The 20884-nt window shown below is 48.9% G+C and overlaps 1 protein-coding gene across 1 annotated transcript in view; it reads right to left on the bottom strand.

Annotated features, from left to right (window-relative positions):
* The window catches only part of GNG7 (G protein subunit gamma 7), a 78353-nt gene that overhangs the window by 52060 nt on the left and 5409 nt on the right, over nucleotides 1-20884 (bottom strand). The window contains exon 2 of the mRNA XM_035118263.3: nucleotides 3756-3833. The gene's annotated coding sequence lies outside the window, so the exon portion shown is untranslated. The remainder of the gene's footprint in view (nucleotides 1-3755; nucleotides 3834-20884) is intronic.

Genomic DNA, 20884 nt, shown 5'->3' with positions numbered 1-20884 from the left:
CTTCCAGCTCCGTGCCCGCTGGCAGAACAAAGGTGCCTGCCAGTGTGGCCTGAAGGCTGGCGACACCAACCCTGCCATGGGGGAATCCCTTGCAGGCGACCACAGTGCCTGGAGACAGTCAGGTCGTGCATCCTCAGCAGTGACCAGAGGAGGAATGACCGCTAAGAGAAGAGACGCCCTGGTGCCATCTGTCAGGGATGCTTTAGCTGAGGTTCCTGCCTTGGAGGAGGCTGGACTGGATGACCCTTGAGGGTCCCTCCGAACTCACTTCCATTCTAAGATTCCTTTTCATCCCAACTTCGGGGAGAGAATGAGAGGGCGAGAGGCCACCCAGCAAGGCTAGCATTACACTGGAGTTTGAGAACACCAACAAACACACCCTGGATCCAATCGAGTGGATTGCCCTCACCTTTGCCATAAAACCCTCAGGGCTGCCATTTGCCTTCTGGTGGCTGCAGGCTTGCACCCAGGGCTCGTTTGTGGAAACAGGGAGAGAGACAGTCCCCCAAAACTGAGGCAGGGGAAGCTCCTCTCATCAGCAGCGTCTTCCTTCATGCACCGTGCGGGCATCTGCTGCCCTCTTGTGGGCACTCTCCGCTGCTGCTGCTGCCTGGGCACGAACCACAACTAGGGCACTTTGGTAGTGGCCGACCGAGACGCAAATACTAATTAGGTCTCCCTTAAAAATAGCCTACCCCTGAGCCATCAGGCACCAGTCCCATCTTACGCTCAGATGCAGCCAGGACAAGCTCAGAGGCATCCTCAGGATCAGCTCAGGTACATCCCTAGCCCCGGAGTTTGGGAGAAGCTGGGATATCCTCTCGAGAAAGGAGCCATGCTCAGAAAGGTATGTTCCATTGCTGTCCTTCCTGGTACCAAGCAAAGTGGACTACCAGTGGACCACCTGCTGGGGGGGGGGAGAGAGAAGGTGCCTGGTCCAACCCCCGTGACACTGCCAGATAACGTCCCCCTGGCCTGCCACCTTGGAGAGCGAGCCGCTGCCACCAGTCAGTGTAACAAAGCTTCAACTAGGTGGGTCGAGGGTCTGACTCTGCACAGGGCAGCTTCCGCCGCAAGCAGGTGTTCTGCTGGATCGGACCCATGGAAATCAACAGGCGAGATTAGCTTGGGTAGATTTTATTTCAATGGGTTTACTCGACATGAAACATAGCTAGGATACAAGCTGCCATCTTTACAGGTCAAAAGGGACTCAGGGAAGGATAGCATGGGGGCCTCCACTGGAACCCATAATCTCCCACATGCTGGAGATTGGAGTGCCTTGTTTTTTCAGTGATCCCGAATGCTTAGCTTTGTTGTTGTTGTTGTTGTTGTTGTTGTTTAGTCGTGTCCGACTCTTTGTGACCCCATGGACCAGAGCACGCCAGGCACTCCTGTCTTCCACTGCCTCCCAGAGTTTGGTCAGACTCATGTTAGTAGCTTCGAGAACACTGTCCAACCATCTTGTCCTCTGTCGTCCCCTTCTCCTTGTGCCCTCCATCTTTCCCAACATCAGGGTCTTTTCCAGGGAGTCTTCTCTTCTCATGAGGTGGCCAAAGTATTGGAGCCTCAGCTTCACGATCTGTCCTTCCAGTGAGCACCCAGGGTTGATTTCCTTCAGAATGCAGAGGTTTGATCTTCTTGCAGTCCATGGGACTCTCAAGAGTCTCCTCCAGCGCTATAATTCAAAAGCATCAATTCTTCGGCGATCAGCCTTCTTTATGGTCCAGCTCTCACTTCCATACATCACTACTGGGAAAACCAGACCTTTGTTGGCAAGGTGATGCCTCTGCTTTTTAAGATGCTGTCTAGGTTTGTCATTGCTTTTCTCCCAAGAAGCAGGCGTCTTTTAATTTCGTGACTGCTGTCACCATCTGCAGTGATCATGGAACCCATGCTTAACTTTATGTCACTGAGGTGTTTTCTGGTTGTTTTTTGTTTTTAACAAAGGGGTTTGTAAGAGAAATAGCTTTGCAGCGTACAGTGGCTAAGAAGCTCCTCCCTTCTCTGCTGGTGGGGGTGCTGGTGACAGGGAAACCACTTGCATGCGGTCCATTCAAACTCTATGATTCTATATGGACACACACACACCCGGACCACTACACCACTGGAGGAGACCATGGCAGGCTCTGTACACCATTCTCCCAACGACAAGGGCTTGCTCTACCCCCTACCTAGAGCTGGAAGACCAAGAAAGGGTTCCACCCAGGACAAAAACTCCACTAAGTGATTCCACACTGTGCTAATGCAAAATAAAGGAGCTCAACAGCCGTGGGGCAGCCCTGTTCCTGGGCCCATAATGCTTCCCAGGAAAGCTCTCTTGAAGGTGGGACTCACCCACTAAAAGAAAAGCACTTAAAAGTGCTGCCTTTTATTCCCAAGCACAAGGTGCCTTTTTTGCTTCCCCCCCCCCCATCAGAAAAAAGAAGGCAAATCAGAAACAAACTGCAGGCATTTTGGTCAATAAAAAGCGGCTTGGGTCACCCTCTCCCCCTCTCTCCTCCCGACTTAATAATCATGTTTGGCAAGATTTGGGACTCCCTACTCCTTGATGGAGCAACAAATTCAATCATTTGCAGAGGCACTCTCAAATCCCAAAGCTGATATCATGCTATGTCTTCCTTAAATTAAAACGCTTCCTTTAGACTCTTTTTGTTTAGCACTGTAGTACAGGCAGCTCCCTATTTATGCACGCTTGAGGCATGGGCACATTGCCACAACCAGGAAGTGGCACAAAAAGGAGCAAACACCGTCCTCAAAAGAGCACAAAAACGGCAAAAACAGTGCAAAAACAGCACCTAGTCATCCCACAAGCCTTTGCACTGAATTTTGATGCCTGTGGAGAGCAAGGAGGCTTGGAGGAAGTGGTTGTATTGGATTTGATGAGTGCTGCTAGTTTTTAAAGGCATTTTCAAGGGTTTCCAGAGATTTAGAGGGTGTTTGCAGGATTTTCCAATGGTGTTTGCAATATACACAATTTCACTTAAACACGTGGTGTCTTGGAACATAACTCCCATGTAAATGGGGAGTTGCCTGTATATCCTTTTTAAAAAAAAAAGAGAGAGAGGAAAAATCAGTCTAATCTGTGTTTCTTGCAGAATCCTTTTTTGTTGTGGTATGTTGCTCTTCAGGTGGCTGGTTCCGTCTTTATTTTTTGCTGTTATATTCAAGTGCAATTGATATCTCAGACAACTTGTTTGCTGAGCAGCCATCCCGATTTGCTGGCTCTGCGTTTCCCCCATCAGGTTGTTAGCTGCAAAAAGCTTTTCATTACTGCTGTGGAGTGAGGATTTATTGTGCAAGGGCCAACTCACTTAAGTTGAGCAAACCTAAAGTTCCGGTGTGCACTTTTATTTACCTAATTCATTTATTTGATTTCTATGCCTTTACCAGAAGACCCCAACGTTAAAAACACATTTTTATGGAGCAAAGTAATACAAAAGTAATAATAAAAAGCAGAGTAATATACAGCATGCTAATAAAATAATCATAGTAACAGCTTTGACAGGTCACAGAAGATTTAACGGCCAAAGGCAAGCCTCTCTGGGGAGAGCATCTCACAATCAGGGAGCTACCACCGAAAAGGCCTGTTCTCGTGTTGCCACCTTTTGGGGAGCCGGACCTGCTTTCCGAGGCTCTCCTCATGGTCCCTTTGCAGGGGGCGGAAATGCAGGCAGCGGGGGCAAGAGAAACGCCCTTTCCGGTGGTGGAGCCCAAGCTACAGCACAGCTGCTCATCATGGCCTCACCAGGACTTACCTGTTAAGCAGACAGCAAAACAGCCTCCTTGCAATCCCAAGGATCTTGCTCCCTTAGATGAGGCTGAGGCCTGGCTTCCTGAAACAGAAACAGCAAAGAACATGATAAGATAACAGGAGTGTATGTGTATGTGCCAAGACTACAACAGAGGCAGTGATATGCGCGATACCTTGGAATGCAGCCCCTGCGTAAATTGGGAGCTGCTGGTACGGTAAGAGGCGACCTGAGAGAAGTCTGCAAAATTATGCCTGGCATGGAGAAAGAGGACAGAGAAGAGTTTCCCTCCCTCTCTTGTCACACTGGAACTCGTGGGCAGTGGGAGATTCGGGGCAGATAAAAGGAAGGGCCTTCTTCATGCGGTGCAGACTTAACTGCGGAACTCACTCCCGCAGGAAGCAACAACAGCCACCCACCTGGGTGGCTTTAAAAGAGGATGGGATCGATTCATGGAGGAGGGTGGGACCGATTCATGGCTCTGCCTCTATGGTCGGAGGCAGCAAGGCTTCCGAAACCCGGTTGCTGGGAACCGCAGGAGGGGAGAGGGCTCTTGTGTGCAGGACCTGTTCGCGAGTTTCCCCAAAGAGCTTTCCCCAAAGAGGGGTGCTGGCTTGATCCAGCAACTCGGCTCCTCTGCTGTTCGTAACAGCCTCCGCCAGCACGAAGGGCACCAGAAGAAGAGGAGGAGGAGGAGGAGGAGGAGGAGGAGGAGGAGGAGGAGGAGGAGGAGGAGGAGGAGGAGGAAGAAGAAGAAGAAGAAGAAGAAGAAGAAGAAGAAGAAGAAGAAGAAGAAGAGGAGGAGGAGGAGGAGGAGGAGGAGGAGGAGGAGGAGGAGGAGGAGGAGGAGGAGGAGGAGGAGGAAGAAGAAGAAGAAGAAGAAGAAGAAGAAGAAGAAGAAGAAGAAGAGGAGGAGGAGGAGGAGGAGGAGGAGGAGGAGGAGGAGGAGGAGGAGGAGGAGGAGGAGGAGGAGTTTGGATTTGATATCCCACTTTATCACTACCCTAAGGAGAGCTGGACCATAAAGAAGGCTGATCGCCGAAGAATTGATGCTTTTGAATTATGGTGCTGGAGGAGACTCTTGAGAGTCCCATGGACTGCAAGAAGATCAAACCTATCCATTCTTAAGGAAATCAGCCCTGAGTGCTCACTGGAAGGACAGATCGTGAAGCTGAGGCTCCAATACTTTGGCCACCTCATGAGAAGAGAAGAATCCTTGGAAAAGACCTTGATGTTGGGAAAGATGGAGGGCACTAGGAGAAGGGGACGACAGAGGACGAGGTGGTTGGACAGTGTTCTCGAAGCTACGAACATGAGTTTGACCAAACTGCGGGAGGCAGTGGAAGACAGGAGTGCCTGGCGTGCTATGGTCCATGGGGTCACGAAGAGTCGGACACGACTAAACGACTAAACAACAACAAGGAGGCTCAAAGTGGCTAACATTCTCCTTTCCCTTCCTCCCCCACAACAAACACTCTATGAGGTGAGTGAGGCTGAGAGACTTCAGAGAAGTGTGACTAGCCGAGGAGGAGGAGGAGGAGGAGGAGGAGGAGGAGGAGGAGGAGGAGGAGGAGGAGTTTGGATTTGATATCCCGCTTTATCACTACCCGAAGGAGTCTCAAAGCGGCTAACAATCTCCTTTCCCTTCCTCCCCCACAACAAACACTCTGTGAGGTGAGTGGGGCTGAGAGACTTCAGAGAAGTGTGACTAGCCCAAGGTCACCCAGCAGCTGCATGTGGAGGAGCAGAGATGTAAACCCGGTTCACCAGATTTCTACAGCTCTTACCCACTACACCACACTGGCTCTCCACAGAGGCTGGGCAAGGCAATCAACTGATCTCAAGCACTGTCTTCAGAGAGAGGGAGGGGAGGGAGATCAATTTCAGAGGACAGGCGCACCCACTGCCCCAGCAACCACCTTGACGCGCCCCTCCGGATGCTGCCTACAGGGGCAACAGCAGCTCTGCTCCAAAACCTCTGGAGGGCACCAGTTCGGGGAAAAGCTGGGGGTGGAAAGACTCCCAGCCACCATTGGCTCCACTCCTTTGTTTGCTGGAGATATTTTTATCCTGCTCTTCAGCCAACAAAGCCTTCCCAGAGCAGCTTACATAAAAGCAAATCAATAAAGCCATTGCAACAATTAATAACATCATAAAGCCAAGCAAACAATTACCGGGGGGGGGGGGGGAAGCAGCATGGCAGCCAAGTTCTAAAAGGACACGGTAGGGCACCTGCTTGGAATGCAGATGTAAAAGGGGGGGTCTCCCCAGCATTGTACCCGGGACCTTCTGTACACCAAGCAGCTGTTCTGCCCCTGTGTTGGAGCCCTTTCCAGATCTCTAGTGGACTGTCTACCCTTTTTAAGCAGATGGCTCTCTGTCATGGCTGCTTTAGCTGAGATTCCTGCACTGTAGGAGCTTGGGCTAGATGTCTCTTGGGGGTCCCTTCCAGCTCTAATGGTAAAGGTAAAGGGACCCCTGACCATTAGGTCCAGTCGTGACCGACTCTGGGGTTGCGCGCTCATCTCGCATTATTGGCCGAGGGAGCCGGCGTACAGCTTCCAGGTCATGTGGCCAGCATGACAAAGCCGCTTCTGGCAAACCAGAGCAGCACACGGAAACGCCGTTTACCTTCCCACTGTAGCGGTTCCTATTTATCTACTTGCATTTTGACGTGCTTTCGAACTGCTAGGTTGGCAGGAGCTGGGACCAAGCAACAGGAGCTCACCCCGTCACAGGGATTCAAACCGCCGACCTTCTGGTCAGCAAGCCCTAGGCTCAGTGGTTTAACCACAGCGCCACCTGGGTCTACACGTCTATAATTTTATCACAGCCAAGCCAGCTTCAGCAGAGATCCATGAGAGCAGGTGGAGGAAGAGGAGGCAGCAGCAGCAGAGGGAGAGCCAGAGCACTGACTGAGTTCTGATCCAGAGTGTAGTTGCTGAGCGACAACTTGCACCTCCCATCTTATCCACCTGAACCAACACAGGGCGCACATGCTGGTGAAACTGAACATGCTCCCTTTGGCAATGCTACAACAGGGGAATATTCCAGAAAATGCAGAGACGATGGCCCTGAGGAGAGCTCCACAGGTAAGAGTGTGGTGCTGATAACGCCAAGGTTGCAGGTTCAATCCCTGTAAGGAACAGGTGCCTATTCCTGCCTTGCTGGGAGTCGGACTGGATGGTCCTCAGGGTCCCTTCCAACATAGATCTTTGAAGATCTATGTTCTTTTGCACTGCCCCTGCAATCAGACAATATGGTCCAAGTTCATTCATCAGCCAGTTGTTATCAGGGAGTGGCATTCAGGCGAAGGGTGAGGTGGCTTTCCTTATCAGGACAGAGATAACAAGGAAAGAGTAGCCAGGTTTCTGCAACACACAACAAGGATTTGTGAATGCTATGCGCAGCGTTGACGTTGGCGGTAGATGCAGGTTTTGCTGAGAGGTCTTATTGCAATCCGGCATATGTGCCAAGAAAAGAGAGAGAGAGAGCGCAGTTGCTGAGTGCCCCCGCCAGACGTCTCCCTTGCTGCAGCCCTCCCCAAAAGACACACACTGAAGCCAGGCTGACGGCTGGCACTCTGTGGCAAGCCCACCCCCCAGTGATGCAAGCCCACCCCCCACCCCCACCCCATGGCCAGGCTGCAACAAAGGCTCCTTTGCAGGGAGGAAGAAAGGAGCCCTGAGCCCTGAGAGTACCCAAGGCAGTCCTGTTCCTTCATGCTTCCCCCCCCCAACCCAACACACCCTTTAACACAGCGACCGTTCTCAAGCTGAAGACTTCTTCCCCGACATCAGACTCCTTCTCAAGTCAGGAAGAAGCCATATAAGCAAAACCACACAAGAGCTAAACCATACTGAAAAGGCACATGTGCATATAGAATTGAAATGAGGAGGGAGGTTTTGGCTCAGGGGGCTTGGGAGCAGTGTTCAAAATCTGACAGGTGCGTTTTGCAACCAGCGCAGGTCCAAATGGGTCCACAGGAAGATCTCTGGGCGCCAAGTTGGTGACTGATGTCTCTGGCTGGCTGGCCCCTCCGGCTTTCTTAAGAAGTTCAGCAGAAGAGCTCATTTCTATCCCATGGAATCCATGGTTCACCCCCTCCCCTGTTAATCCCTACAACGACCCTGTGAAGGAGGCGAAGAGGTTGTGACTGACTCCAACAAGGTCACCCAGTGAGCTTCATGTCAGAGTGGGGATTTGAACCCTCATCTCCCAGGTCCTCATCCGACTCTCTAACCACTAAACCACACTGCCTTCCGAGAGTTCTTCAGCTATTGGGCAGCTCTATAAATTAAGTAGGTAAGTAAATATGGGGAAAGTAACATGTCACTTAGAGAAGGATCTGAAATACTTTCCCGGAAGCTCGGATTTGTTTTATTCTGGAGTTTTTCCCACCATAAAAAGGCACCTGTTGTGGGGACTGCAACCAAGGTTTAAGGTAAACAAATAAATAAATCATTGGGAACAGCCATGCCCCCCCCACAACACACTGCAGGTCTGAGTCTAAGCAATGACCCCCCAGCAAGCAGCCCATCCATAAAACAGCCCTTTGCGTAATGAGCTGTAAGATAATCCGTGTATCTTTTCATTTATTTATATTTTACTTTGGCAAGTTGGGGTGCAGCTTCCCACGGTCCTCAGGATCCTTCCCCAACCAGAGGCTTGGCCAACCTAGTTGCCTGATGTGTGTGCTGGGGGGGGGGGGGAGCAGCTGCCACCTGAATCCTCCAGAGGCACCCACTTGCTTGCTCCCTACCTTTTCACCTCCACCGGCTCCTTCCAGCCCCCTTGTTTTACGCGCAGCAGGACCACACCACTCCCCCCCACTGGCACTTCCAAGGCATGGGACCCACTGAGGTCTCCCCAAGAAAGGTGCCGCACTGCTGCGGCTTGGACTAGGTGACCCTCAAGGTCCCTTCCAACTCAGCAGTGCTGGGATTCTAGGATTCGAAGCACTGGGAGTTGGGGGGGGGGAGCCTGCCCAGTCCTGGAAGCTCAGCCCAGCTCAGTAATCTCGGGGAGCTTTGCCAGCAGGGTGAGAGGGGGAGCCCCACCCCATGAAAAAAATCCTGCGCTTGGCACAGAGCCTCCGATGGATGCAGTTCAACAGGACTTTTATTTATGGCTCTGCTGCCAGCCCCGTCTTCATGGCAACTGCTTGGGGGGGGGGCATATACACAGATGCTGCAAGAGGGAGGGAGGAAGGAAGGAAGGAAGGAAGGAAGGAAGGAAGGAAGGAAGGAAGGAAGGAAGGAAGGAAGGAAGGAAGGAAGGACGGACCCCAGGGCTGCAGGGGATGGGGGGGGGAGAGAGAGAGAGGAGAGAAACGTGATCAGGAAGAGCAATGGCTGCCGCAGCTACAGAGAGGACAGGATGCTTTCTGCCTTTACTGCTAGGGCTCTCCTCCACTACAAGGACAGCAGGCTGGGAGGGGGAGACTTTCCCTGCAAGGGAGATCAGAAGGAGCTAAGGACCGAGAAGAATGAAACACGCCATGGCACAGGGAGAGCGTGGCCCTTCGCTTAAGGGACCCACAGGCGAACAGGGACAGGGCAGAATCTGCCCATGGCACCCCAGCCAGTCCTATCCTGCCCAGGACCCACCCAGGGTGACCCCGGACCACTTCTGCTCATTTCTCCACCTGTGGGCAACCAGCATTCCAGCCCCCCTCCGTCCCCACGCAACAAGGGCCTAGTTCTCCATGTGGATTATAGAATTGTATAGAGTTGGAAGGGACCCTCAAGGGTCATCTCGTCCAATCCCCTGCAAGGCAAGAATCTCAATTTAAGCCCCCCCCCAAATCCAATCTGAAACCATACCAGACCCTCCCTAGCTTTGCAAATGTGCTTGCAATTATTATTATTTTGCAGCACCAATAGAAGGATATCTCAGCAATATAATTTCAGACTGCAGTTTATTATGATGATGATTATCATTATTTATTACCTCCCCTTCAAGAATCAAAACACAATATTAAAAACAGTTTAAAACAACCTCCTATTCTTGATTCGCGATTCTTGTTTTTTGTATGCTGTTTTTCTGTTTTTTCTTTTTAATTGATTGAGATTCTTTTTTTGTTTAATTTTGTATTATATGATTTGTATTAAGAGAGTGATTGCAAATATTCTTCTCTTTCCCCCCTCTTTTGACATTATTTCTTGTGCTGTTTTTAGGTTTTTGTGTTTTTTTTGTTGTGCTCTCTTTTGATCTCTGTAACTTTTTTAAAAAAAATAAATAAAGAAGTTTTAAAATCGGGAAAAATAAATAAATAAATAAAACCACCTCCCATCAACAGAAATAAGGTGGGTCCCAAAATTATGCACCGCTAGTGACGAAAACCAGGGTTTGCTTTCAAAATGATTATATCTATTATTACATTTATCTATTATTACATGGCTTACTGCATAAAAGTTCTCAAGGTGACTTGTAATTCTCAGTTGGTCCTTTCATAAGCCACTTTGAGTTTTTTGTTTATTTTACAATCAAGCAGCCTATAAATATTATGAAATAAATCGTGATTGTAAAACGCACAAGAGTTTAAAAGCAAGCCAGAAGAGCAGCATTATTTGCTGAAGGCGCTCGACAATAGGAAAAGAGGAACACCCCAACAGGGGTCATTATACCACATGATCCCAATTAGGAAGGAAATGCCTGCAGGGTAAAAGCTCATTCTGACATAGAAGAAGAAGAATTTGGATTTGATATCCTGCTTTATCACTACCCGAAGAAGTCTCAAAGCGGCTAACATTCTCCTTTCCCTTCCTCCCCCACAACAAACACTCTGTGAGGTGAGTGGGACTGAGAGACTTCAGAGAAGTATGACTAGCCCAAGGTCACCCAGCAGCTGCATGTGGAGGAGCAGAGATGTAAACCCGGTTCACCAGATTCAGAGTCTACCGCTCTTAACCACTAGACCACACTGGCTCTCAAGAAAGCTAGAAAGATAAATTCCCCACACAGAAAAAGCCAGCCTGCCAGGGAGAAGGCTAGGCCAGAGCCCTCCTTCTGCTCCTCCTCCCTGACCAGCTGCCTTTCTAGGTGCAGGGAACCCTCACAGCCAATGCAATGGGGCCTGCAGAACTCTTGAGTCTGCTTTAGGGTGGATGGAATGAAAGCTTTAGTTGAGATTCCTGCATTGCAGGGGGTTGGACTGGATGACCCACAGGGTCCCTTCCAACTCTCTGATTCTCAGCCCTGCTCTGAGATCATCAGTGGCTCCCTGTTTGTGAAAAACTCTCCCCAGGAAGATTCAGCTGGTGCCTTCATTATACATCTTTGGGCACCAGGGGAAAATAATAATGTCCTTTTAAATGTGTTAAGGAAGGGGGCATTATTGGGTTGTCTTTGTCCTTATTTTTATTATGTATTTTGTGTTTCTTATACAGTGGTAGCTCGGTTTACGAACTTAATCCGTTCCAGAAGTCCATTCTTAAACTGTATCCGTTCTCAGACCGAGGCATGCTTTCCCTAATGAGGCCTCCTGCTGCCTTCCACCGTTTGGTTTCTGTTTGTAGACTGAGGTAAAGTTCGCAAACCGGGACACTACTTCCAGTTTTGCGGAGTTCGTAAACCAAATCGTTCGAAAACAGGACTGTTCTTAAACCGAGGTATCGCTATATTACAATCGTCCTGTGATCTACTGGTATAGAGTGGTATACCAATTTATGCAAACAATATTTATACAAATAATAAATAAATAAACATTGTGAGATCTGGCGGACAGGCTTTTTCAAGGCTATCTGGGGCCTCCCGTGAGGATAAACAAGGCAGTAAAACCGGATTAAGCTTCCCGAAGAGGAGGAGGAGGGAGAAGCCACACAAACAGATGCTCTCACACCCGTTAATAAGATAAAAACCAGCAAGGCCAGATTATGGACCAAGGAAGCTAATATTCAGAAAAAGGATTAGTAGGGGATCTCTGCAAATCTAATTTTGCAGGGGGGGGGGGAACCACCAACAAGTCCGGCAGTGAGAGCAGATCGCCAGCTACCCGTCCTCCTTCCAGGAGCTTTTCCTCCTAAACAACCAACAGCAGCTCAACAAACCGAGCTGAGCAGAAGCAGATTGGTAATCCCTAGAGGAGCAGGAGGAGAAGAGAAGGCCTTCATTTTTGGACTCATCTATCCATCCTTCTGCCCAACCCCAGAGGGGAACCTTCCCTAGGGAGCAAGGGTCTCCAGATGGGACCAAACAGGAGGAAGAGCTGGGCCCTGGGGTGGGGAGTGGCCTTCATTCTGCAGATGCCCACACTGTTGCAAAGGGTGGGCGACATGTAGGCAGGATTGCAGGTGGGCCCAGGGAGCCTGGCCACTTGGAGAGTCTGGAAGACTCTTCCGCAGGAAACCGGGGCAGAGGGGGGGGGAGGGAGGGAGGAACAGTGTTGCACCCACAAATGCATCTCCTTGAGAAAGCATACCTGGTGCCCCTCCAGGAAGAGAGGCGCACCCTGTGCCCATCAAAACAGAAGGCTGGGCTTGCATTCATTTGCTGATACACCAGGCCTGGGATGGGTGGGGAGGGCAGATCCATGGAGAAACCCTCTCTTTGTCCCCCGGGTTAGAAAATCAGATATATCAGCTAATTGCCACGTGGCACCTTAAACCTAAGTTACAGTTGCCACAAAGGAACATCTAGGCACCTTTTTCCAATGGGGTATTTTATTGTTGTTTTTTTCTGTACTGCTTTACATTTTAAAGAAAACAACCTCAAAGTGGTTCACAACACATTGCTTAGGCCATCAAATAAAACAATCTGGAATAAAACAAATTCAAGCATCAACAAGGAGAGTATTTCAGGTCCTTCTCTAAGTGACATTTGGCTTTCTTCATATTTATTTACCTACAGTGGTGCCTCGCAAGATGAATTTAATTTGTTCTGTGAGTCAATTCGTTTTGTGAAAAATTCGTCTTGTGAATCCCATAGGAATGCATTGAATTTTTATATTTTTTTGGCCCATAGGAATGCCCATGCATTCCTATGGGAAACCGCAATTCGCTAGATGAATTTTTCACAAAACGAATTCATCTTGCGAGGCAACCTCCGATCGCAAAACCCATTCGTCTAGCGAAAAATTCGTCTAGCAGGGCATTCATCTAGTGAGGTACCACAGTACTTAATTTATAGAGCTGCCCCATAGCAGAAGGACTCTAGGGAGCCAGTGGGTGTAGTGGTTAGAGTGTCGGACGAGGACCTGGGGGATCAGGGTTCGAATCCCCACTCCATCATGAAGCTCACTGGGTGACCTTGGAGTCAGTCATGGCCTCTTCACTTACCTCACAGGGTCGTTTTAGGAATTAATGGGGGGGGGTTAACCATGCACGCCTTGGGATATAAATGCAATGTACAAGCTCTTCTGCTCATCTGCTTAAGAAAGCCAGAGGGGCCAGCCAGAGGGAGATGCCAATCGCCAACTTGGCACTCAGAGATCTTCACAGGGTCGCAATTGGACACAAACCAGGTGCAAAACACATATGGGGAATTTCTAGCTCTGCCTCAATGTAAAGCACACAAGCAGGATTCGAGCATGAGAGCTGTCTACCCCCAGTCCCCGGTGGTCTCCAGAAACTTGGTACCCAGAAGCACTGCTCCCTCCAACCTGCTGTTTCTGCCTCCAGGTGCAAATGCCTTGCCTGGATTTGGAAGGGAGCCTACAGGTACAAAGAGACACAACCTCTGGCATGCGCATCGCCCAGGCAAGCCTCTGCCTGCCCCTCCGGGAGCAAAGGGTGGTGGCTGTGCATCTTCCGAAATAAGGACTCCTCCAGGCTAGCTTGCACAACAGGTGAGCCTGGCACGGCTCCCAGTTCACCTGCTCAGGAATTCTGAAATGGCAGGGCCGTTCAGAAACAGCTCCTGCTCAATCTGAACTTGCAAAAGGTTTGTGGGCGGGAGAGAGAATGCAACAAGAACCTGTTGAAGTGTACACAACTCACAACGGCTTTGAGGCAGAGGGGGCCAGGTTTCTGCACCACCACAACCACATGTCTAGCAAGAGTGGTGCATGCTCTAGTTATCTCCCGCTTGGACTACTGCAATGCGCTCTACGTGGGGCTACCCTTGAAGGTGACTCGGAAACAACAACTAATCCAGAATGCGGCAGCTAGACTGGTGACTGGGAGCGGCCGCCGAGACCACATAACACCGGTCTTCAAAGATCTACATTGGCTCCCAGTACGTTTCCGAGCACAATTCAAAGTGTTGGTGCTGACCTAAATGGCCTCGGTCCAGTATACCTGAAGGAGCGTCTCCACCTCCATCATTCTGCCCGAACACTGAGGTCCAGCACCGAGGGCCTTCTGGCGGTTCCCTCGTTGCGAGATGCCAAGTTGCAGGGAACTAGGCAGAGGGCCTTCTCGGTGGTGGCGCCTGCCCTGTGGAACGCCCTCCCAACAGATGTCAAAGAGGAAAAGAACTACCAGACTTTTAGAAGACATCTGAAGGCAGCCCTGTTCAGGGAGGCTTTTAATGTTTAATAGATTATTGTGTTTTAATTTTCTGTTGGAAGCCGCCCAGAGTGGCTGGGGAAACCCAGACAGATGGGCAGGGTATAAATAATAAATTATTATTATTACATGTGAAGATCCAGGTCACTCACTATTTGAGGAGCAGGTGTGGGCACCAGGTTGCAGAAGGAGCAGCCAAAATAAATCCTCAAATAATTCTCCACGCAATGGGCAAAACAGAGGGAAACTACTTCCAAACACCATGGTTTCATTAACATCAAAAATCACTCCTGCTATACTCACAGGCTAAATATCTGACTTAGTATGATCTCTTATTAAATATGCTCCTGCCACAGTGTCAATCAATCAAGATGGTCAAGTGATTTCATTTAATTCTGTGACCTTCAGGGGACGGAATATCACACACTTTTTCAGAGACTGAAGGTGGCAGGAAAGAGACCTAGCGTTTAGTCACTATTTTATATGCAGGGTTTCTATACTGCCATGAAGTTATTGGGGCAGCTCACCAAACGAACAAAACTATGGGGGAAACAACACAAAACATAAAAATCAAGAAATAAAATCAAAAGCAGCATAGTCTTTCAGCCGTCTGGCCCAAAAATGGCAGCTGGGCATTCCATTTTGGTGACTGCAACCCTGGATAAGGAGCCTTTTGGCACCTAGCTTACATCTCTGAGTTTCTAAGGCTGAACACAACCCACTGAACAAGAGTCTCCCCACATTTCATGAAGGGGGGGGGGGTTGGAAGCAGCCTGCCATGTTTTGAGAAAGGGGATTCCTCCAAGGAGCAGGAAATCTCTTGCATGGTGGTAGGGAGGGGGTTGGATTACTGCAAGACATTATATTTGGGGCTGCCTCTGGAGACAGTTCGGAAACTTCTGCTAGTGCACAATTCAGCAGCCAGGCTGCTCCCCAGGACTAGACAGTTTTGAGCATTTTGCACTGATACTGGCCTGACTGCCCTGATTGCCAATTAAGTTTCCAGGCCCAATTCAAAGTGCTGGTGTTGACCTATAAAGCCTTCAATGGCTCAAGACCCCAATAACTCAAGGTTGACTAATTGGGAACGGGGCCTTTTCTGCAGTGGCATCTTGTCTGTGGGATGCTCTCCCCAGGGAGGTTTGCCTGGTGCCTTCATTATACACCTTTAGGCGCCAGGCAAAAAGCTTCCTCTTTAACCAGGCCTTTGGCTGATTGACACCCAATGCCCTTTTAAAATGTGTTGGGGAGGCAGGGGGTTATTGGGTTGTTGTTTTATTTTTATTATGCATTTTGTGTTTTTATATTGTGGTTTTATGCTGCAACATCAAAAAAACCAAGATCATGGCCCCTGGTCCCATCACCTCCTGGCAAATAGAAGGGGAAGAAATGGAGGCAGTGAGAGATTTTACTTTCTTGGGCTCCTTGATCACTGCAGATGGTGACAGCAGTCACAAAATTAAAAGACGCCTGCTTCTTGGGAGAAAAGCAATGACAAACCTAGACAGCATCTTAAAAAGCAGAGACATCACCTTGCCTACAAAGGTCCGTACAGTTAAAGCTATGGTTTTCCCAGTAGTGATGTATGGAAGTGAGAGCTGGACCATAAAGAAGGGTGATCGCCGAAGAATGGGTGCTTTTGAATTATGGTGCTGGAGGAGACTCTTGAGAGTCCCATGGACTGCAAGAAGATCAAACCTATCCATTCTTAAGGAAATCAGCCCTGAGTGCTCACTGGAAGGACAGATCGTGAAGCTGAGGCTCCAATACTTTGGCCACCTCATGAGAAGAGAAGACTCCCTGGAAAAGACCCTGATGTTGGGAAAGATGGAGGGCACAAGGAGAAGAGGACAACAGAGGACGAGATGGTTGGACAGTGTTCTCGAAGCTACAAACATGAGTCTGACCAAACTGCGGGAGGCAGTGGAAGACAGGAGTGCCTGGCGTGCTATGGTCCATGGGGTCACGAAGAGTCGGACACGACTAAACAACTAAACAACAACATGCTGCAAAGCGCCCTGAGACCAGCTGTATAAAAAGGGGGGGGCAGGAGGCACCATGGGAAGAATCATCATTAAACAGATGTGGAGGAGCTTCCTGATGAACATCTTTGAAGTTTTGTCTGTGAAGTTTTGTTTTAAATGCAGGAGAAGAAGTCTTACCAGAAGATGCAAGGGAACGAGCCCCACCCCCCACCCCAACCCAAAGAAAATCCCATTGAAAGGGAAAGAGCTAAGCCTCTGTAATGGACAAAATGCCTCCAAGGCTACACCAGCCTCCTGAAATGGACATCAGATGCTGAGCAGGAAGGAAGATGTGCCAGAGCAGAAACGGGCCTTTGTTCCCCCATAATGGGGCGGGGAGGAGATTTGAACTCCCCCATCCCCATCCCTTTCTCTCTCTGCTGCCCTCAGGAAGACCAGAGCAAGCTGGGTAACAACAAAGAATTTATTTCCACTGTCATTAAGCGTCAGTCATCATCGCCAGGGCAATTTTGCTTCAGGAGGGAAGGAGGGAGGAAGAAAGAAGTCGCAGAGGACAAGAAAGGAGGAAATGTTTTGGCCACCCCAATTCCAAACCATTCCTCATCATCGGTTACATAAATGGGAGATAACCCTAAACTGGGGGCCTGAGCTGCAATTTTTCATGTGTAGGAAATTTTTGGTGCAAAAAAGTGGGGTGAACCAAGATTGCCAGCGTTCCCACCCGCCCCCCTTAAAAAATCCCCTCCCATAAACATAATCAAGCAGTATATAGATGGCCATCTGTCAAGGATGCTTTAGTTGAGATTCCTGCATTGCAGGGGGTTGGACTAGATGACCCTTGGGATACCTTCCAACTCTACGATTTTATGATTCTGTAAATTTTATGAAATAAACAACCTCATAATAATAAAATTCACTGAAAAAGAAATGGCAACTAGACATTCTGTTTGGTGTTAGAAACTCATATATAAAACCTATCTCGTTAAACCTAAGTTACAGTTGCCACGATGGAATGTCTAGGCACCATTTTTTACACTTTGAAGATGATGAGGATGATTCGTTTCATTTCTCTGTATTTCAAAGAACAAATCTCAAAGTGGTTTGCAACACACTAGAACAGGCACCCCCCAAACTGCGGCCCTCCAGATGTTTTGGCCTACAACTCCCATGATCCCTAGCTAACAGGATCAGTGATCGGGGAAGATGGGAATTGTAGTCCAAAACATCTGGAGGGCCGAAGTTTGGGGATGCCTGCACTAGAACATCAAATAAAACAATCCGGAATGAAACAAACTCAAACATTCAAGGGAAATATTTTGGATCCTTCTCTAAGTGTCATTTTGCTTTGCCCAGTTGCCAACAGACGTGGTCGCAATTGGAGGCACCAGTTGCAAAACATGCCTGGCTAATGTCTAAGGCTGATTCCGTGGTGGCAACCCTAATCTAGGTTCAAGGTTGGCAACTGGTTTATATATCTGTGTTTCTAACGCTGACAAGAAACCCAGACTGAACAGGGAAGGAAGGCTCCATTTTCTGACTTGCACACCAATGGCCCTCTGCAGTTTGCCGCCTTCATTTCCAGCAGAGAAAGCCAGGAAGTTTTTTTCACAAGAAGGCAATAAATTAGAAGGAAAGATGACTCCAACTTCCTGACAGCTTTTCTCGCCCAGAACTACGTAGAAAAATAATTCACGGCAGCTGAGGAGAAGTTTCTTGTGGAAATTGTGCCCGGAAGACCATCCCAGGGGTTGTTTGATGCCCACCAGCTGGGCCCCACCTCCTCCAAGGACCCTTTCTCCACCCTTGAGTTCCCCAAGTCAAAGCGATTGAACCCTGCAGGAGAGAGGACTTCTTTTTTCCAGCACTTCCAAGAAAATATCTGAAGGGTGAAGTCATGGTTTTAAGCTCCATTGATAATGAAAACAAGGCAGGCCAATCTGGTCAGGAGAGAGGAGCATTAATGCAGGATGCAGATAACAACAACAACAACAACAACAACAACAACAATTATTTATACCCAACCCATCTGGCTGGGTTTCCCCAGCCACTACGTATAACACATTGCAATAATTGAACCTTGAGGTTGCCAGGGCATAGACAACAGTAGACTATCCCAGTCCAGATAGGGGTGTAGCTGGGCCACCAGCCAAAGCTGAAGGTTTTAGGCACTCCAGGCTACCTGAGCCTCAAGCGACAGCAACGGATCCAGGAGGACACCCCCCCCCAAGCTGTGCACTTGCAGAAAGGCTTCACTGATCCCCTTCCACCTAACTTCTCTCCCTCTCCCTCTCCCTCAATGCCAATGGTGGAAGCTACCTTTGGAGGTGGCATTCCCTGGGAACCTCGTCCAAACAACCCCACATTACTTCCCAGGGCTGTCATGAAAACGCAGGAAAGATATGGCGCTTGGTACAGAAATGTGCCAACTCTTTGTTGCCCTTCTGCACAAGGGCAAATTTAAAGGCTCTTGCTCACCTGGAAGCTCACCTGGAAGCTCCTGCCCTCCCAGCAACCACACTCAGTTGTCAATTACTTTTAACCCCAAGACAAACTCTGCAAATCTGCACAAGGCCCAGGCGACTGACTTCCAGCAGCCCCCTTAACTAGCAAGTCTATTTGGACCATTTAACTTTTCAAAAAGAGAAATCCTACCATGTGCCAAAGGGGGTGTCATTTCTTGCATCCCAAGAACAAGATCCTGGTTTGAAAACAAACCCTACTTCCTTAAAGCTGACTTTAAGGACACCTTCCCTTCCTCTTGTTACATCACAGAGGCAGTATTTCAGAAAAACGTTTTGGAGCAGAAGTGCTCAACACCTCCTCAAAGGACAAACAGCGGATGTTACAAAAGGGAAGCGCTAAATTTAGGCCAACTTCCTTCTAAGAAACGAGTAACACTTGGCAATCACTGAAGTGATGATGCAGCCCCAGGCGGGCAGGGTGGCATTATTTCACCAACCTGGGAACCTGAAAAGCAGGAGAAAAATAGTATTAAAGTAATTTATCTGTATTCAGATAGAAATCCACTCTGGCGGTGCTTTTCAGAGTCACCCAGAAAGAGAACGAGAGGCAAAGGGGTGCAGATTTCCAACAAGTTGGGCGGTGGAGACTGCAAGTCTGCAGAGTTCTTTCCCAAACCTGGGGGACTGTTTGCTGCAACAATATCCAGATAGCACCAGGCCAGGGAAGGCTGCATTTGGCTGCTTTCAACCCCATGCATCCATCAGTGCCCTACCGTCGCTGCTCTTCAGGCAAGGAGCCTCCCCTCCCCAGCCCTGCCGGGAGAGGCTGCCAGTTACTGAAGCTTGACGCGCACACATCTCCTCATCAAGATCATCAAGAGGCCCAATCTCTGTTGATACAACTGTGAGCGCACAAACCACGCAGATCCTGGAAGAAATCCTGAACAAGAGAACAGATCTCTTTCTCCAACAACCATCCAATGCAAATAATGCCTTCCACGGAAGCAGGTGTAAATAGGTGTTTTTTTCTTAAAGAGCAAGTGTTGCCCACACAACTGTAGGACTAGGTTCTGCTCTCCATCCTATACAGCAGTGTTTCTCAACCTTTTTTGGGCCAAGGCACACTTGTTCCATGAAAAAAATCACGAGGCACACCACCATTAAAAAAGTTAAAAAAATTAACTCTGTGCCGCCCTATATTGACTATATTATTATGACTGTAAGAAACACTTGCCAATTGCTGTGTTGGTTGCAATCTCCTGTAATAAGGCTTCACAAGCCGCTGATTTCTCTGCCAGCACAATCCTTTGCTCAGCAAATTTCAGGTTGAGCTCATCCAGCCAGCTTCTTTAAGTTTGTCTAAAACAACCCTCCCGTGGTGGTGGCTGTTGAGAGCTGCGCTCGCCCCGCGTCGTGACCCGGCCGGCTTCCTTTCTGGCGGGTTAGGGTTTTGTATTGGCGGCCGCCAGGCACGTGACAATGCAAATCGCCCTTCTCGTCGCCGCACGTCACGGCACACCAGCCAGCGTCTCGCGGCACACTAGTGTTGAGAAACGCTGCTATACAGTACACCCCATTCAGACAGAAGTTTCAACCGGCCTCCAATTTTCATGTTTCTCACCTCTGAAAGAGTATCTTTCTTTCTGTGCTACTCTGCTTCAGACTCCCTACGAATTCTCCATGCACAGCAAAAAGAATAAGCCTGAGCCATGGCATCACATGCACATACAACACATATGCCATATCGTGGGATGTAGCAGATGAAGCGTGCCTAGGCTGCCCCTTAAAATTAAATTACACCAACAGTACAGCCACGGAAACAGGGAGATGAGAAGAATATAAAGTTATCAATTTTTAAAAGCATTATCTTGCACTGTAAACTGCTCCAAGTGACCAAGAGAGGAAAGCAAACTATAAATCTGACACAAAATAAACCAGTGGATGCAGGGACCTTAGAATTTACAGTTTCTCTCTGCATTAGACAAGCCAAACACCTGCATGTCTATTTATTGTTGCTTATTGAATTTATATCCTGCCCTTCCTCCCCAGGGCGGCAGACAGATCCACAACTTGGAAAAGCAGCAATGATGTCCTGAAACAGATCAAAACGTTCCCAAACCAAACACAATTAATAACATTCTGAAAGCAGCTGAGAGAGAAAAAGCACTTGGCACACGGCAGGTAAAATTGGCCATGCAGGTAAAATGCAGCTTTTTGCAGCAGCTTTCAGGGTGGGGAGT

Source organism: Zootoca vivipara, chromosome 6 (genome assembly GCF_965207765.1).
Source record: "Zootoca vivipara chromosome 6, rZooViv2.hap1.1, whole genome shotgun sequence".
Classification (NCBI taxonomy): Eukaryota; Metazoa; Chordata; class Lepidosauria; order Squamata; family Lacertidae; genus Zootoca; species Zootoca vivipara.
This window is presented reverse-complemented; position numbering and strand designations above follow the sequence as displayed.